General features: G+C 46.2%; 1 long non-coding RNA gene across 3 annotated transcripts in view; it reads left to right on the forward strand.

Moving 5' to 3' along the window:
- The window catches only part of LOC146839060 (uncharacterized), a 316,080-nt gene that overhangs the window by 69,930 nt on the left and 229,792 nt on the right, over positions 1–16,358 (forward strand). For 2 of the 3 annotated variants that reach the window (XR_014960769.1, XR_014960770.1), the window contains exons 3-4: positions 4,822–4,872; positions 13,749–13,867. This is a non-coding gene — a long non-coding RNA (uncharacterized LOC146839060). Of the gene's footprint in view, positions 1–4,821; positions 4,873–13,748; positions 13,868–15,551; positions 15,873–16,358 lie in introns of those variants that run through there. The other variant, XR_014960771.1, reaches the window with a different exon arrangement.

Raw genomic sequence — 16,358 nt, forward strand, 5'->3', positions numbered from 1 at the left:
TTGACGGTGGTGAATGACTGGGCATTTACTGATCGTGGAGACCCGGCCTTCAGGGCAGACCACTGGGCTGTGGGGGAAAGGGGATATCTAGCAGCGCGATACTGCAGAAGTAGGGAAAAACGGCTTCCCCCACATACAGAGACAGTGGTTCGCGTTTGGAGGGAAGCGTCAAAACACACTGGTTGGGACAGGAAGATCTCCACCTTGGGATAGCGATCAGTTGGCAGAGGTGAGGGCCCTGAGAGGGACCTTTAAAAAATGTGAATTGCATGGAATTGAAAGGTTGGAAGACAAATGGAGAGGACAGAAACCGCTTACTTTCGAAGAGCTAAAAAGTGAATATGAAATGGTGGACACTAAACGATATAAACATATGCAACTAAGTCACGCCCTACGCTAATGTCTTAGAGAGGGAGAGACCCTACCTGATTACTCGCCCCTGGAAGATAGACTATTGATGGACCCAATGGTGGTAAAGACCACCTCATTGACATACAAGAAAATAATGTGCATCTCTCTTAACCCGGTAGACCCCTTGATGGTTGCCTGGGAAGGAGAAGTAGGCCTGTTAGAGATAACGACTGGGAAGAGGCAGCACCGAACCCACGGGAGGTAGCCATAAGGGCCAGATTCGGTTTGATTCAACTACGTATACTCCAAATGTCATATGCCTCTATAACATTACTGCATCGACTGGGGCAGGGTGTGTCCAAATATTGTGCTAGGGAATGCGGTGAAATTGGCTCCTTCTTTCATATCATTTGGGAATGTAAATACATCAATGACTTTTGGAAGGCGGTGACGAGAGTTATGTCTGAGGTCACTGGGATTGAAATTCCAACCGAGCCAAGATGGCTGCTATTGTGTGTTACTGGGGAGGGAAAATGGACCAAATATGCGGCTATATGTTTGGAAGTAGCTGTGATGGTGGCAAAACGGAATATAGCCAGGAAGTGGGGAGTGAGACAAACATTTTATTGGAATGGCAAAATGACTTGGACTGGTGCTCTAGGGCCGAGAAGGTGATGTATAATTCCAGAGGGTGTCCATATAAATGGGGAAAAATATGGAGTTGCTGGAAGACATATAGGTGTTACTGAAAGGGGTGTGGGAAGGCGGGGTAGGATAGTGGATTATAAGTAGCCTTGGATCTCGGCAGCTCTGGGATCTCCAGGAAGCATGAGAAGGAAATCTACCTGAGAAGTAAGAGATTTCAGTATTGGAACATGTATAATCGTTGTCCTATGTGTGCAAGACTTGTTCTGAGCTTTTGTTTAATAAAAAGAGTTTTAAAAAACAAATGGTAGCTGGGTCGCATTTATTTACTATAATCCCTGGGGATCCCTCCCCCGGAGCTGTGTTCATAAAGTAGAGGGTTATGTGCGGCCGACCCTCCGAACCATCAGAGACCCCGGGAAGCCCACCCGAGCGTCTGAATTTGTTGAGAATGGGGATTGGAGATGTTCAGCCTCCCCCCAACCTCCAAACCTGAAAAGACACCTGCTTTTGTCCTATCAGACATCTGTGTCCGGATTTATTGGGGGTACAGTGTCTGCCTCAAACAGTATTTTAGGGTTAGATGTGGAAGGACACTAGCACTGCCATAGTACATGCCCCATGGACACCCTCATCTCTCAAAGGCCAGGTTTAGAGTGGTTGGAGACGTTTGTCTTCTTAAAATGCTTAAAGTGGGGAACTTTTACTCCATTGGTTTGGGCATGCTTAGGAGTCATTCCCAAGTAATAGCCTGTGCCGGCATAAATGTGTCATCTGCAAGCACCCACTTCAGAACACTCCTAGACCTGAGGAAGAGCAGAAGAGGACAGGACCTCCTGTCTGTGATCTGAAAAAAGCCCTGAAGGACTGGATCTGCTCCCTCTTGTACTCTGGACTAAGATGTAGACTCATAGGGGCATAAGGCTGACCTCCTGTTCAACCTACAAGGATACAGAACACTAAAAAGGCCTTTGCTGCAACTGTCCAGCTGACCAGTGGCATGGACTGGACTATTCCTGGCTGTTGGTCCTTGACTGAGCCCATATGAGGCCTAAGTGCTTCCCCTGAGGTGCTGGGTGGCTATAGAAGTGCATTCCTATTATGGAAGAAGACTTAAAGGACTAAAGTCAAAATGTGAAATCTTTGACCAGCGCAAACCTGGTTGGTGTATCCGACCTGACTTTCATCGTGGTCACTAACAATTTACGCCTCGGTCTTCCGCAACAATGGAGTATCATTGGCACCTTGTGATTCTTGGCACTATCGCTACTTAAACCGTTACAGTTCATATCTCAGATTCCACTTATTGGGTTTTGTCATTTTAGTGTAATTTTGTTCATTACATTTTACTTTATTTTTCTATTTCGGTTTAGGTTGATTATTGTTTTGCATTTTCAGGGCTTGAAAGATCCGAAAAATGGTACTAGTCCTGCAGGTCTAGTACCTTGAAAAATATCCTCGACCTAACTGCAACCTACTTGACCTCCGTCACTGAAAGCAGAGCAAATGTGACAAGTTAACAAGATTTAAAGGCATCTTTATTGCTCATTCGCTTTGTGAGCAATAAAAATGTCCTTAAATCTTGTTATCTTATCACATTTGCTCAGTTTTTAAAGCCAGAGGACACAAGTTAGTTTGTTTCCCTACTCGCCAGAAAGGGCGAGTAGGACCTAAAGATAGCTCGTCCTCATTAATTCTACCTCGCGAATGCGAGCGGGCGAGTGGAATTGTCGAGTCCTGATTTTTACTTTTACTGTTTTGGTTTCTGCATAAAATTTTTACATATTCCTCTAAGTTAATCCTGCCTGTTCCGTGCCTTAGGTACCAGGGGATTGTGATTTTTCCTCTTTGACCACAAATAATAATTCAATTTCTTGCAAATAGGCAGTTGATAATCTACCAGGGTTGAAGCAATTGGAATATGGAACGAGTATCGAGCGGCAACAGAACCTCTAAAAAAATTCAGTTTGGAGATTAACTAAGCATCACGCTTGAATGTCACAACTTTTTAAAACAAGGTAGCCAGGAAAGTGTGGCGGAATATATTGCAGCTCTTTGCATTTTGACAGCCCCAAGCAAATTTGAGAACAGAGTGGATGTATATAGCAGAGTCGAGCCTGTGTTTAACTTTTTCTCTAAGAAGTTGCAGGAGAGATTACTGAGCTGCAGGAACCCAACTCTCCCCGAGTGGTGAATATTCCAAGAAGCATAGAGCGCTCCACGCTTTCATCTAAGACACTGACCTCTGAGGAGGGCTCATCACCAGTGAGTCGCATTCTTGGGACTGCTCTGGGTCGTTATGTGAATTCCAGAGACAGAACAAATGGGAATTGGGCTCAGAAAGCTCATCATGGCAGCTGTTACAGGTGTGGGTTCAAGGCACACTTGAGAAGCAATGGGAAATACCAGGATCAAGGAAAATGTTGCAGTTTTGGGGCATTTTCAAGCAGCGTGAGTGTATGCACTACTGTAAAAGTTGGCACAATTGATGTTAATGTGGAAGAATGTCCCCAGAGGGAATAACTTAGTTTTAGAAATTGATTCCATAGTTTGTTCCACCTTCATGCGACAGGTAAAGTGTCCGTTGTGTATGGTTCATGCCGGTACGGTGTTGTTAAATGGAATGGCGGATTAAGGACTACCCATCAAGATTTTGTGTGATGTAGCCTTTGAGAAAAGTAGAGATGTGAGAAACACCTGACCAGCTCCAGTATAAATCCCAAAGCCTTAGGTGAGCAGGATATCGATATATACTGGATTACTTTGTTAGTCTGCTGGAATGCTTGGGTAAAATGATTACCTAAATAATGTATGTATCCGTCAATGGAAGGGAAGGGATGGGATGGCAGAATCAGACTAAGTTGGGCTTTGCTATGAGGCCTGGTCCTGATAATCCAGCGGTGTTGAGTGACATGCCTGTATCTAATGTAGATTTTGATGCCAATGACATTAAGAAAACGTTGCTTCATTCTTCTGTTGTTAATCGAGTGGGAGCAGTGAATGGTTTGAGCATTGTATCAAACTTAAAGCTCAGGCAATACCTCTCATTCATAGTGCGCTCTGTGTTCCTCAGGATACGGAGTGAGCTTACTGCCCTCTTACATGATTTATGATGTCACCAATTCCTCTGAATGGTTTCACCAGTTTTTATTGTCCAGAAGAGGCCTGGGGGCATGCATCTTGTGAAGTTCAGAAACCACAGCCCTTTGGTTTGAAACCTTAATGCTAATGGCGTCAGAAAGGCCCCTGTAATGTTGCTAAGGCTGTTTTTAAAATTACAACTTTGGCATCAAATTAGTACACAGCGGCAGAAACTACAGGGCTGGTTGCTTATCTAGAAAGCCATTTTTGGGTAGTTTGGGTGACGAGGATTTGGATGTTCATGAATGTTTGTGGTAGCGGTGTTGTATGCTGTCTATGATGCTGCTTGTGCTGACCCAGGAGTGGTGCAAGTTAACAAGGACATCACAGATTGTCTCCCCTGGGACTGGTGCTTAAGTGCGGAGATGTTTGGGTGTGCTCAAGTGGCGGCAGATCTAACTGTGGCTCTAGGTATGGTTATGAGACGCGATTCTTTTGTTCTACTTGGTAAGCCGAGACCGTACTTGTTGAATATTCACCCAATGTGAGTGGTGATATCCTAATTGCTGGTCTGCCTGAAGTTATGATGCTGCTGACAGTAGCGTGTCTGCTAAAAGCGATGGCGCGACTGGTGGAACTATAAAGCTAAATAAGTAAAAGTTATCTTCCGACGCCGTAGTCTTCGTGACTGAGACCAGTAACACTGAAGACCCTGAGACTCACAGCAGTAATTTCTCCTTTCAGAGCGTTATTGCTGCAGATGGAGTGAAGCCAAGAAGTAAGCACATTACTAAGGTACCGACAAAGTTTAATATTTTTCATTTGTATTAACTGTTCCACTTTTGCAGCATTTGGAAATGCATTTTCTAGTTTTGTTGCTTTTTGTTTAGTTTTTTATCATAGGCTGTTACCATTGGTTTAAAGGGAAAGATGTTGTAGTGTGTGACCTTAATGCTGCAGTTTGCATTTCATTACCATCATTTGTTTACCCTGGAGAATCGCCAGGGCGCAGGAGGTTTGCTGTTCGAGAGTTCTTTCTTCAGCGTCTGGGCACTTGTCGCTCTGTGGCAATCTGTGGTCCTGTTTCTCTGCTCTTCTTGTAGTAGCTCCTATCGGAGCTTCATCCTCCCGCCAACGATAATAAGATGCCAGGCATCACCCAGCACACAACACAGTCTATGATGGCTACGTCTGTCTGCTCGGCGCAGTTAGAGCAAGGATAAAGTTCTCCGCATCTATCAGGCTGTGACTGTAACCTAAGGGCTTAAGATGAAATGAAGAGCTTACCTCCTTCCTGAGTGGCTCCAGACTGCTGTGTGCAGACCCTGTAGCTGGCAGCATCCTGGAGTATGTATGTATAAATCAGATTATGTTGGAAGAAACCTGCAATATAGTGGCAGGCAGCACCCTGCCACCAAGTAGGATTTCTCTTAGTATTTTATTTCCTGGCACATTAATGGAGATAGTCTTTTATCTGGCAGAAGAACAACACTGACCATACATTTTCCTGGCGCGGTCTTTAAAATGTCGTACACATTAGGAATGGCATTTCATTCTGCTGGAATAATAACACACGTTATCTGGTACTCTGCTATGATGTTGCATAGATTGTTGGCTGCAATGCCTTCCATGTTTCATTCAAACATGCTTTCTACAGGGCGCATACATTATTTGCTGCTGTAGAGAAATAATGCTCCTGTGTACTGTGGCAGACTCAGAAATATTGAAAAACTTCATGATTTCTCTTTCAGCACTTCGTGTAAAGCCTTTCACTTTTTGACTCAGTCATTTGGCAGAAACATAACTTCTCTTCCAGGGGATCCTCATCAATAGTCATAAGCACTGAATATTCCCGCCCATGTGCGGGGATCCCGGAAATAATAAAAATTATATATGAAGAACATATATATATATACAGCTCTGTATATGTATAAACATATATATTTTTTTCCCAAGCAAATGCAGCCCCCATAGAAGGCTAAACAATGTAGATACAAATATCCAACAATACACCATAGGTATAATAACACACCTAAATCTCCCTTTTTTTTTTTTTTTTTTAATGAGGTAAAACACTCATGATAAAGGATCGTCGCTGAGAGGTGAGGAGTCCAGGGGGAGTCATGCTTCCAAAAGAAAGTCCACGTCGACGCTCGATCCGGCGGCGAAGCGCTTTTGTTTGTCGGCGGCGACTTCGACGTCAAGAAAATATCCTTCAACGTCGAAGGTGGCTCATCGCCGATCAACGTCGAGAAAACATCGTTCGACATCAAGACATCGCTCAACGTCAAAATCGACACCAAGAGAGAAGTCGACGTCGCAGGAAGAGCACAGGCGTTCGACGTCGAAATCTACATTGACGTCGAGGCAAAGACCAGTGTCAAGAGATCCTGCAAGATCTTCGACGTCGAGACCTGATTTGCCGTCAAGGGAAAGACGATCCTCTTCGAAGGTGCGGACGACGTCGAGGCAAAGATCATCGTCGGAACATTCGACGTCGAGGCGGGTGGAACCATTCCTGGACCAGCTACCAGAAACTAGTCAAGACGAAGCCAGACAGGTGCTGATGGAGGGAGAACGATGCTCTTCGGAAGTCATCGACTGTGCGATGGACATTGCCTCAACTGCTTTCAGGGCTTTGGCGGGCTCAGCCGTCTTGCGCCGCCAAGGCTGGTTGAAGGCGACTTGGTTTCGCCAGGAGGTCCAGAATAAGATCTTGGACCTCCCCTTTGACGGAGAGATGCTTTTTGGAAAGCATGTGGATGACGCCCTCCAAGGCATTAAAAAGGACACCGATACAGCTAAGTCCTTAGGCTCTTTGACCTACCGTAAGGTGCCATTTAAGGGGGCACGTGGTCGGGGGTTTTCTAACTACAGAGGAAACCAACGACAGTATTCCTCTCAATCTGGACAGTCCTATAAAGGACAATATTCCAGCCAGCGCCAAGGACAGTCGGCGTCTTTCTCTCGGCAGTCCCAGAGAGGACGTCAGAATCGTCAGGGACGAGACAACGCCAAGAGGCAATAGCGGCCTCCTGGCTCTGGCTACTGTTCCTCCCCTGCCACAAACACCGGTCGGGGGCAGGATATCTTTTTGTCTGGACAGCTGGGTGCGTTTAACATCAGACCGGTGGGTCTTGAACATAGTTCAGAGTGGCCATACGTTGGAGTTCCAAGATCTTCCTCCAACAAGAGCTCCAGACGCCCGTGCAGCGAAACATCTCCGACTATTACATCTCGAAGCCCACCAGCTTTTCATCAAGGGGGCGATAGAGCCTGTGCCACTTTCACAAAGGGGCAAGGGGTTTTATTCCAGGTTCTTCCTGGTTCGGAAGACGGAGGAGGCATGGCGTCCTATACTAGACCTCAGGGAGCTCAACACCTATCTCATCAAGCTCTCTTTCAGGATGGTCACACTCCAGGATATTCTAAGGCTGCTCAATCCGGGAGATTTTTTGGCATCCCTGGATTTAGAGGATGCTTACTTTCATGTTCCGATCCACCCAGCTCACAGGCAATATCTACGCTTCACAGTAGGCAAGAGCCATTTCCAGTTCAAGGTGCTCCCGTTTGGCCTTCGGTCGGCACCCCGCATTTTCACGAAGATGCTGGCACCAGTCGCTGCTTTCCTGAGGAAGCAGTCCTTGGAAGTGTTCCCGTACTTGGACGACTGGCTCATCAAGGCTCCATCGTTCAGGGCAACGTCTCAGGCTGTGTCAACTTGCATAAGATTGTTCGCCCATTTGGGTCTTCAGCTCAATGTGTCCAAGTCGGAACTGATACCCTCCAGGTCACGGAAGTTCCTTGGGGCAATTCTGGACACGAGACGATGCACGGCTCGTCCGTCAGAGGAGCGTCAGGGCAAACTGGCCGCTTCCGCTCGTCTAATACTGCACAAGAGACATGTATCGGTTCGACAGTACAAGTCCTTGCTCGGATCAATCTCATCCTGCATACCTTTGATACCGCATTGCAGGCTACATATGCGTCCTCTACAGGAGGAGCTGGACAAACAGTGGCGTCAGGCAGAAGGATCGTTCAACGACAAAGTATGGATAACACCTGCCATGCGCACGGCTTGCGAATGGTGGCTGGTGAAGGAAAACATCGCAGGAGGATTAACGTTCCGAGTCCCTCCTCCTCCTATGGTGGTGACCACGGATGCTTCCCTAGAAGGGTGGGGAGCTGTCCTCCAGGAGCTTCAGGTCAGCGGTCACTGGAGTCCAGCAGACAGACTGCGCCACATCAATCTTTTGGAGCTGAGGGCCATTCACTTAGCCTTGCTGGCGTTCCTCCCCAGACTTCAGAACCGTGCAGTGCTGGTCCGGACAGACAACACTACGGCCATGCACTATATAAACAAGCAAGGGGGAACGAGATCACGGACGCTGTCCAAAGAAGCTCAGGTGATCTGGGAATTTGCCATCTCTCACGGGATCACTCTGCGAGCCGAGCACCTGGCGGGGTGTCTCAACATCACAGCGGATGCTCTAAGTCGGCAGACGAAGGTGACACACGAGTGGGAGCTGGATCAGGCCACTCTGGAGGCAGTGTTCAAGAAATGGGGTACTCCGACCATAGACCTCTTTGCGACCCCGGAGAACGCCAAGTGCCGGTTTTACGCAAGCAAGGTTCCCCAGCGAGGGTCTCTGGGGAATGCCTTTTCGATTGCTTGGTTCGGCGCATTTTGCTACGCCTTTCCTCCAATTCCCCTCATTCCTCGAGTTCTCAGGAAGGTCAGGGCAGAACCATGCAAAATGATCCTCATTGCTCCAGCATGGGCGCGGCAGTTCTGGTACTCGGAACTCCTACTTCTCTCCCAAGATCGCCAGATTCGCTTGCCACTGATTCCATCTCTGTTATCGAGAAATCAGGGGCAAATCCTCCATCCGGATCCGGAATCACTTCACTTGTCAGCGTGGCTCCTGAACACAGAGAATTCCGCCATCTGAATCTGTCTAAGGAATGCAGGGATGTTCTATCTCAGGCACGGGCACCAAGCACTAATAAGACCTACAGGGCAAAGTGGAAGAGATTTTGCCTTTGGTGCCAGAGGAATAAACTCCATCCTTACAAATCCCGGCCACATCAGATTCTGCCCTATATCCTGTCCCTGGCAAAATCAGGTCTGGCGCACTCTTCGATCAAGGTGCATCTGGCTGCCTTATCCCGCTTTCGACGGAAGACATCGGGGCCATCTCTATGGTCTGCAAGAATTGTTAAGCAGTTCCTTAAGGGGTTATTTCGGATGTATCCTCCGGTCCGGCCACCTCCGCCTATCTGGCAACTTAACCTGGTACTGGCTCAACTGATGAAAGCGCCCTTTGAGCCGATTCACAAAGCGGACTTGAAGTTCCTATCTTGGAAACTGGCCCTTCTCCTAGCATTGACTTCGGCTAGGAGAGTTAGTGAACTCCAGGCTCTCTCTATAGTGGAGCCTTTTCTACAGTTCAAGAGGGATGTCATGATTTTGAGAACCAACCCAAAATTCATCCCGAAGGTGCCTTCGGAGTTTCATTTGAATGAACCCTTAATTTTGAACTCCTTTTTTCCGCGTCCTTCCACTCAAGCGGAACGAACATTGCATTCTTTGGATGTCCAAAGATGCCTGAAATTCTATCTGGAGCGCACACGCTCTTTCAGAAAGTCTACTCAACTATTTATCGCCTACAGTGCACCACGGAAGGGGTTACCGCTCGCTAAGAGTGGCATTTCCCGCTGGATCTCCAGTGCAATTCAGTACTGTCATCAGGCTGCGGGCAAACCTTTGGATAAAAGGGCCCGGGCGCATTCTACGAGAGCGATGGCGTCTTCAGTGGCTCTCTTTGCTGGAGTGGCGATTAAGGACATCTGCAGGGCAGCAACGTGGAGCAGTGTACACACCTTCACGAAGCACTACTGCCTGGAATCGGTGGGACGAGCTGACGCTGCGGTTGGTCAAGCAGTCCTCCGGAATCTTTTTCAATGAGAGGTGAGCTTTCCCTACAATCCCTCCATCCTGGTAAGCACAGTTGGTTTCAGTAATGGTTGTTTTATCATGTGCACTGAGATGATTTTGTAAAGCCATGTAATTACCGAAATGTGCTTGTCGTGATCTACTGCTTGCTATTCTGATACAAAGCATGAGAATCTATGAAAGTTCCAATACTGGGGTAAGAAAACAAGTTACTTACCTGTAACTTTGGTTCCCCAGTATTGGTAACTTTCATAGATTCTCATGCGCCCACCCACCTCCCCTGGGAAAGCTCTGCCGGTTTACTAAGGTAGTGGCTGTTGGCACAACGGCTACGAAAATCTGAGGCTCTGAGCTCTCTCAGGAAGGTTCCAGAGGGTGAGGCTGTGCTGATTGGCCCTGGCAAAAGTTTGGGCTCTTTTACACAAAGAGGGTGATATACTACAAAATGAGATGAGGCCTAGGCCTATTTTTCTCTTTTGTTTCTATGGTTATACATATGTATATATATATATATTTTTGTTACCGAGGCTCCCATTCCGACGACGGGGAATGATACAAAGCATGAGAATCTATGAAAGTTACCAATACTGGGGAACCAAAGTTACAGGTAAGTAACTTGTTTTCATATACCTATACATACGTAATCATATAAAAACAGAGATATAAGCATATAATAACCTCAAGAATGTCCCTATATGAAATTTCCATAGAGATACATGGAAAGAGAAAAAAGACATTCGCAGTCTATCTCTGTCATTATGTTAGTCCGAACTCCGGCCAATCAGGCGCCAGCTCCTCTCTAGAACCTTCTCCTCAGAGCTCCTCACCTCAGATTTTCTACCGCACGTCTTGTGAAAGGGAGTCTCCCTGAGCTCTGCTCAGTTTTTTCTCTTCAGGATGACTTCAAGTAGAAGTCTTTGTTTAGACCTTGTTCTTTTGTGGAAAGCTACGTTATTCTCAGAAGATCCACACAGTAAGTGTATTTACTGTCTTTACCCTAACCATGAAGTGGGTGAATGTAAATTCTGTAGAATTTTTTTTTTTCTACAAAAATCTCTGAAAGACAGGGAAGGCCGTCTCTTGTTGTGGCTCCAGAGACTTAAGGATAAAGATGAAGTAATTTTCTGAGGTAGAAAACTTTACTTCTGGCCGTTCCCACACAGCCTCAAAACGCAGTAGTGTACAGGAGTTACCTACTCCTTTTCTTAAAAAGAAGAAAATGTCTCTGACTATGACATCTGCCACTTCTTCTTCTTTGAATACTGCTGTGTCGCCCACGAGACTTAGTTCTCAGGCTAGTGAGGTTTTCAACTTTCCAGTTTTTCAAAGATGGCTTCATCGTCTTCGATGGCTCCGTCTACGATGGCTCCGTCTACGATGGCTCCGTCTACGATGGCTCCGTCTACGATGGCTCCGTCTACGATGGCTCCGTCGACGATGGCTCCGTCTACGATGGCTCCGTCGACGGTGGCTCCGTCGACGATGGCTCCGTCGACGATGATTCCGTCGCCGATGATTCCGTCGACGATGGTTCCGTCTACGGTGATTCCGTCTACGATGGCTCCGTCGACGATGGCTCCGTCGACGATGGCTCCGTCGACGATGGCTCCGTCGACGATGGCTCCGTCGACGATGGCTCCGTCGACGATGGCTCCGTCGACGATGGTTCCGTCGACGGTGGTTCCGTCTACGGTGGTTCCGTCTACGGTGGTTCCGTCTACGGTGGTTCCGTCTACGGTGGTTCCGTCTACGGTGGTTCCGTCTACGGTGGTTCCGTCTACGATGGTTCCGTCGACGATGGTTCCGTCTACGATGATTCAGTCGACGATGATTCCGTTGACGATGGTTCTGTCGGCAATGAATCTTTCGATGGTGGTTCCGTCGACGATGGTTCTGTCGACGATTCCGTCTACGAAGATCTCTTCAATAGCCTTCTATGCCTCAGAGCCCGTCGACTGTAGTCTCATCGGTAGACGACTTCTGCACAGAGGTCATTAAAAATCCAAATCTCTTTGACATATACAGCAACTACTTCGTCCTTTGCTGCTGTTCCTTTATTACCATTACCACCGAGTACTTGACAAGATATGTCGGGTGAGGTTATATCGGTGGAGGATTCCCGCCTTCCTTCACCATTGTTTTACCACTGACTCAGATCAAGATTCAGAAGAAGGTTTAGCTGAATCGGTTGTGACAACTATAATCGGCGTTTTTTCCTTTATCACCATAAGTGTCTGTGGTTCCGCTTACTCCAGTGGTGCCAACAACTATATCGGAACCGGTACCGGTACCGGCTCCAATACTTTCTGTAGTAATACCTACAGTACCGCTGAGACATTCTTCAACTCGGACAGTACCTCCTCATGATACTGCAGAAGAAGAAGAAATTCCTCTGGACAGGGAGGATGGTGAGATTCTCGATGATGGTGGCGATTCTGATGATGATGATGATGATGGTATGGCGGAGTGGGATAACTATCATGCCCAAACACCATCTCCCTCTCCGGTGCTACCTGGTGACTCACCACCTGTTGATATGCAAATTCCACCAGTTAAGGGATAGGACAGCACTAACGTTCAAATTAACGAAGGATTATTTCCTGTACGATTTCAAAGATCAGCCTGTTAAACAAACACATACAATCCCTATAATCGAATTTATTGGGGAGGAAGGCAAAAAGATTATGGAGGCCTCATAGTCTTCCAGCATGGGGGCTGCATTTGCTTGGGAAAAAATAATATATGTTTATACATATACAGAGCTGTATATATATGTTCTTCATATTTAATTTTTATTATTTCCGGGGTCCCCGCACATGGGCGGGAATATTCAGTGCTTATGACTTTGATGAGGATACCCCTGGAAGAGAACTAGGATTACAGGTAAGTAACTTATCCTTAGTACCAATAAAATAGTTGTGAGGGGGAACATTCATGTGGTGCTAGGTCTGGCTCGACCAGAGTGCTTGCTGACTTGGAGGAGTAAGGAGTTGACCGCCTTGCCTGGTCCGGAACCAAGCCAGCGATACTTTGCTGCTGGCTCTTTTGCCCTGATAGCTGGTCAACAGTTTGAGGAGGAGGAGGTGAAGAACTGGCTAAGTGTGCCATGAGGCTGGCATTTCAGTCCATCCCTGAGAAGTGAGCTTTGAGTCGATGTAGTGTTCCTCTTATACCACGTGCAATTCATCCTCTCCAAAGCCTCAAGAATTCCTGGATGTGAAGGGCGGCTGATTCTGATTGGGTGCTTGATGGTTTACCAGAAACTCATGTTCTTGATTGTTCATGTTTGTCAGTAGTTAAACTCGCCCAGAGGTTTAATCTCTTCAGTGACACAAGCTGCAATAAAGGTTTCTTTGTCGTTTAAAAAAAATAGGAATGGCCGACGAGCCTCTGTCTATCAAAGAATGGAAGGGCTGGGGAACTGTCAGTCATCTCACTGCTAAGCAGAGCAGTGTCATGCTTAATCCTCCGTCAGGCCTCTGACTTTGACCAACATTGCTTGGAACACTGGGACTTTAGAGCCCATCCTTTTAATGAGAAAAACAAAACTACAAGTCCCATAAGCAATAGTGGTGGAAGGTGTCGCTAGGACAACATCCGATTCAGCACCTCCAGTTCCATTTTTTAAGTATTTGACACAATATTGAATTGATAACCTTTGTTTTTTATGGTCATGAGTCACCAGAATACTAAAAACGTGTCTTTTATTTTCAAGGTCAATTAAGTTATGGTCAACAGCTTGGAAGCTCTGTTAATTCTTCAGTATTTGTCATTGATCTCCACGTGTGGCTGGTTTGGGTCTGCCCCCTGCATCGATCCCGATAACTCGCACAGGTAAGGACCTTGTAGCAGCAACATGATAACCCGATACTCGCTCTGAGGCAGGTATCCGATCATTTTTGTGAAACAAGCAAGCACCAATATCTGCTATGTACATTTGTTAAAATAAAACACAATCAAATCACAGTATTCTGTTCCGTAGGTTCAGTCCCAGAGACATTATCTGTAACTGAACGCAGTCACCCTAGGAAGCATGTGCTTGTAAGACAAGTTGCGTTCACTCACCTGAAGGTGACATGCTTCATCATTGGGCCATACTCCGCACCAGGCCGGCGCTACAATGCCTGGCGGGCACCACAAGAGGGCACTTTGTCGGAGATCTTTTAATAAATACGGCGGATGAGCATAGTAGGACACAGGATGTTGTGTCATAAGATGTGAGATTGGTGAAAGTCTGAATATAAGATTAACTATCGACCAGTTGCCGCAATATAGTTATTGTGATCTTCCTGGTCCATGTTGAGATTAAAAACAGTGGCAGAGAAATTGAGGAACTAATGGCCCCTATCACTATTCCTGGTCCATGTTGAGATTAAAAACAGTGGCAGAGAAATTGAGGAACTAATGGCCCCTATCACTATGTGAAAGTATTGATCACCTATGGACCTGCTGGTAAGCTGGGGTCTATACTTCAGGTCAAAATCTTTCATGCCTTGTGTAGTCATGGAGCAATCTGTTGGTATTTCATCAGGACCAAATATGGGAAAACAGGTAAATGTGATCTAATCTTCTCCACAGCGTGAGGAGCTCTATAACTCAAGCCCTGCACTGGGCTTAGGTGATAAGGTGCCTATTAACATCTTACTACCACAGGTGAACACTGCCTAACAGAGTGCACTAGATACGGTAACCCTCCTAAAATTCAGGACATTTTCACTTATCCAATAGCGAGGACGCCGCATCAGAGGGCAACTGGTTTGAAAAGCACATGCTTCCTAGGGTGCCTGCGTTCAGTTAGAGATAATGTCTGTGGGACTGAACCTCCAGAACAGTATACTGTGACTTGATTTATATGAAGAATGTGTATACTGGACTGTCATTTTCCTCGTCATCTCTTGTGATATGTAAAATAAAACACAACACACCGGAAAGGCCAACAAATCTATCATACATTTAATGCAAAAATAGCAAAAGGCCAAACAAACTAACAAGTGACAATTGTCTTTGCAATGGACGAGAGCATCCACCCTCAAGCAAGTTGGAGTATATAATGCTAATGCTACATAATGTATTTTTATACACTTTTCTCCTAATACAAGTCAACGAAACATGAACACGTGATAGAAACAGTTACTGAAACAACACTAATGAGTAGGAGGCAGGATCTTCTCTCAAGAAGAATGTGAGGAGTCCGTGAGGTGCAGATAAAAGATTCACAGAAAAGCTGCAGAATTCACTGTTTCTGGAAATAACACTTCTGTTTGCCAATATTCAATTTACTACAAGATGCAGGAAAGTGTGCAGATGGACATCACTAAATAAAATGGTTCTGAGCCCTAATGGAATCATGTAACTTTGCAGGCATATTAAGGCGAACAGACACATCAAATTAATATAAGAATATTGTAATTTGGTAATGTAATATATCAATGCACGTTATGGCATTCATGTGTAAACAATTATCGGCATTAAAGAAACCAGTATATCCAGTTATGCTTTCTCAATTCCTTCTTCCTAGAGGCCACCACTGCTGCTATCCAGCTGTTTTCAGCCGTGCCATCTGTGACCTGGAATCCTGCATATAATCAGTACCAAAGGTCGTCAATGCTTCTAGCCAACTCCGGTCACTGGTGCCACTCGCACCCCCCACCACCCTTGGGCCTGTTATTCTTTGAGCCTGCGCCAGTCAGTAGTGGCCCCTTGGACCCGTATGTAAGCCTACTAGCCAGCTCCTGTTAGTACTGGCCCCTGGGACCTGTTATCATTCTAGCCAACTTGAGCCAATACTAGCACCTTGGGACTAGTGATCATACTAACCAGCTTCAGTCAGTATTGCCCCCCTGAGACCTATTATCCTGCTAAGTAACTCCAGTCAGTAGTGACCCCTGTACCTTAAATCCTGCAAATATTCAAAACCAGAGGTCAACTCTGCTGCCAACCAGTTTGAGTCAATATTGACATGCATTGTTACCCTGCTTGTAAGGAATACCAGAGGCACTCCTAGTTCAAACCGACCATAGGCCTCTCCGATGGTTAATGCAAATGAAAAGTGAAAATCCCAAAAAGCTAATGTAGTCCATCTCCCTACCACGCCAGCCCTGGTTCACAACACTACTGGAACTCTCTCTAGTTCCACACCAAAAACGTCATCTCTCCCCTTCCTTAATAACCCAGAACCATGGAGAGATCAGACATCCAGATCCAGGTCAACTGAATCTGGCGATCTGGCTCCTGAAGTCCTAGAGTTCTGTTACCTTAACCTGCCACCGGACAGCATGAACATTATAAAAGAAGCCAGAAGACCTACTACTAGAGCGTGCTACGC

This window comes from Triturus cristatus, chromosome 4_2, assembly GCF_964204655.1.
Source record: "Triturus cristatus chromosome 4_2, aTriCri1.1, whole genome shotgun sequence".
NCBI classification, from domain to species: domain Eukaryota; kingdom Metazoa; phylum Chordata; class Amphibia; order Caudata; family Salamandridae; genus Triturus; species Triturus cristatus.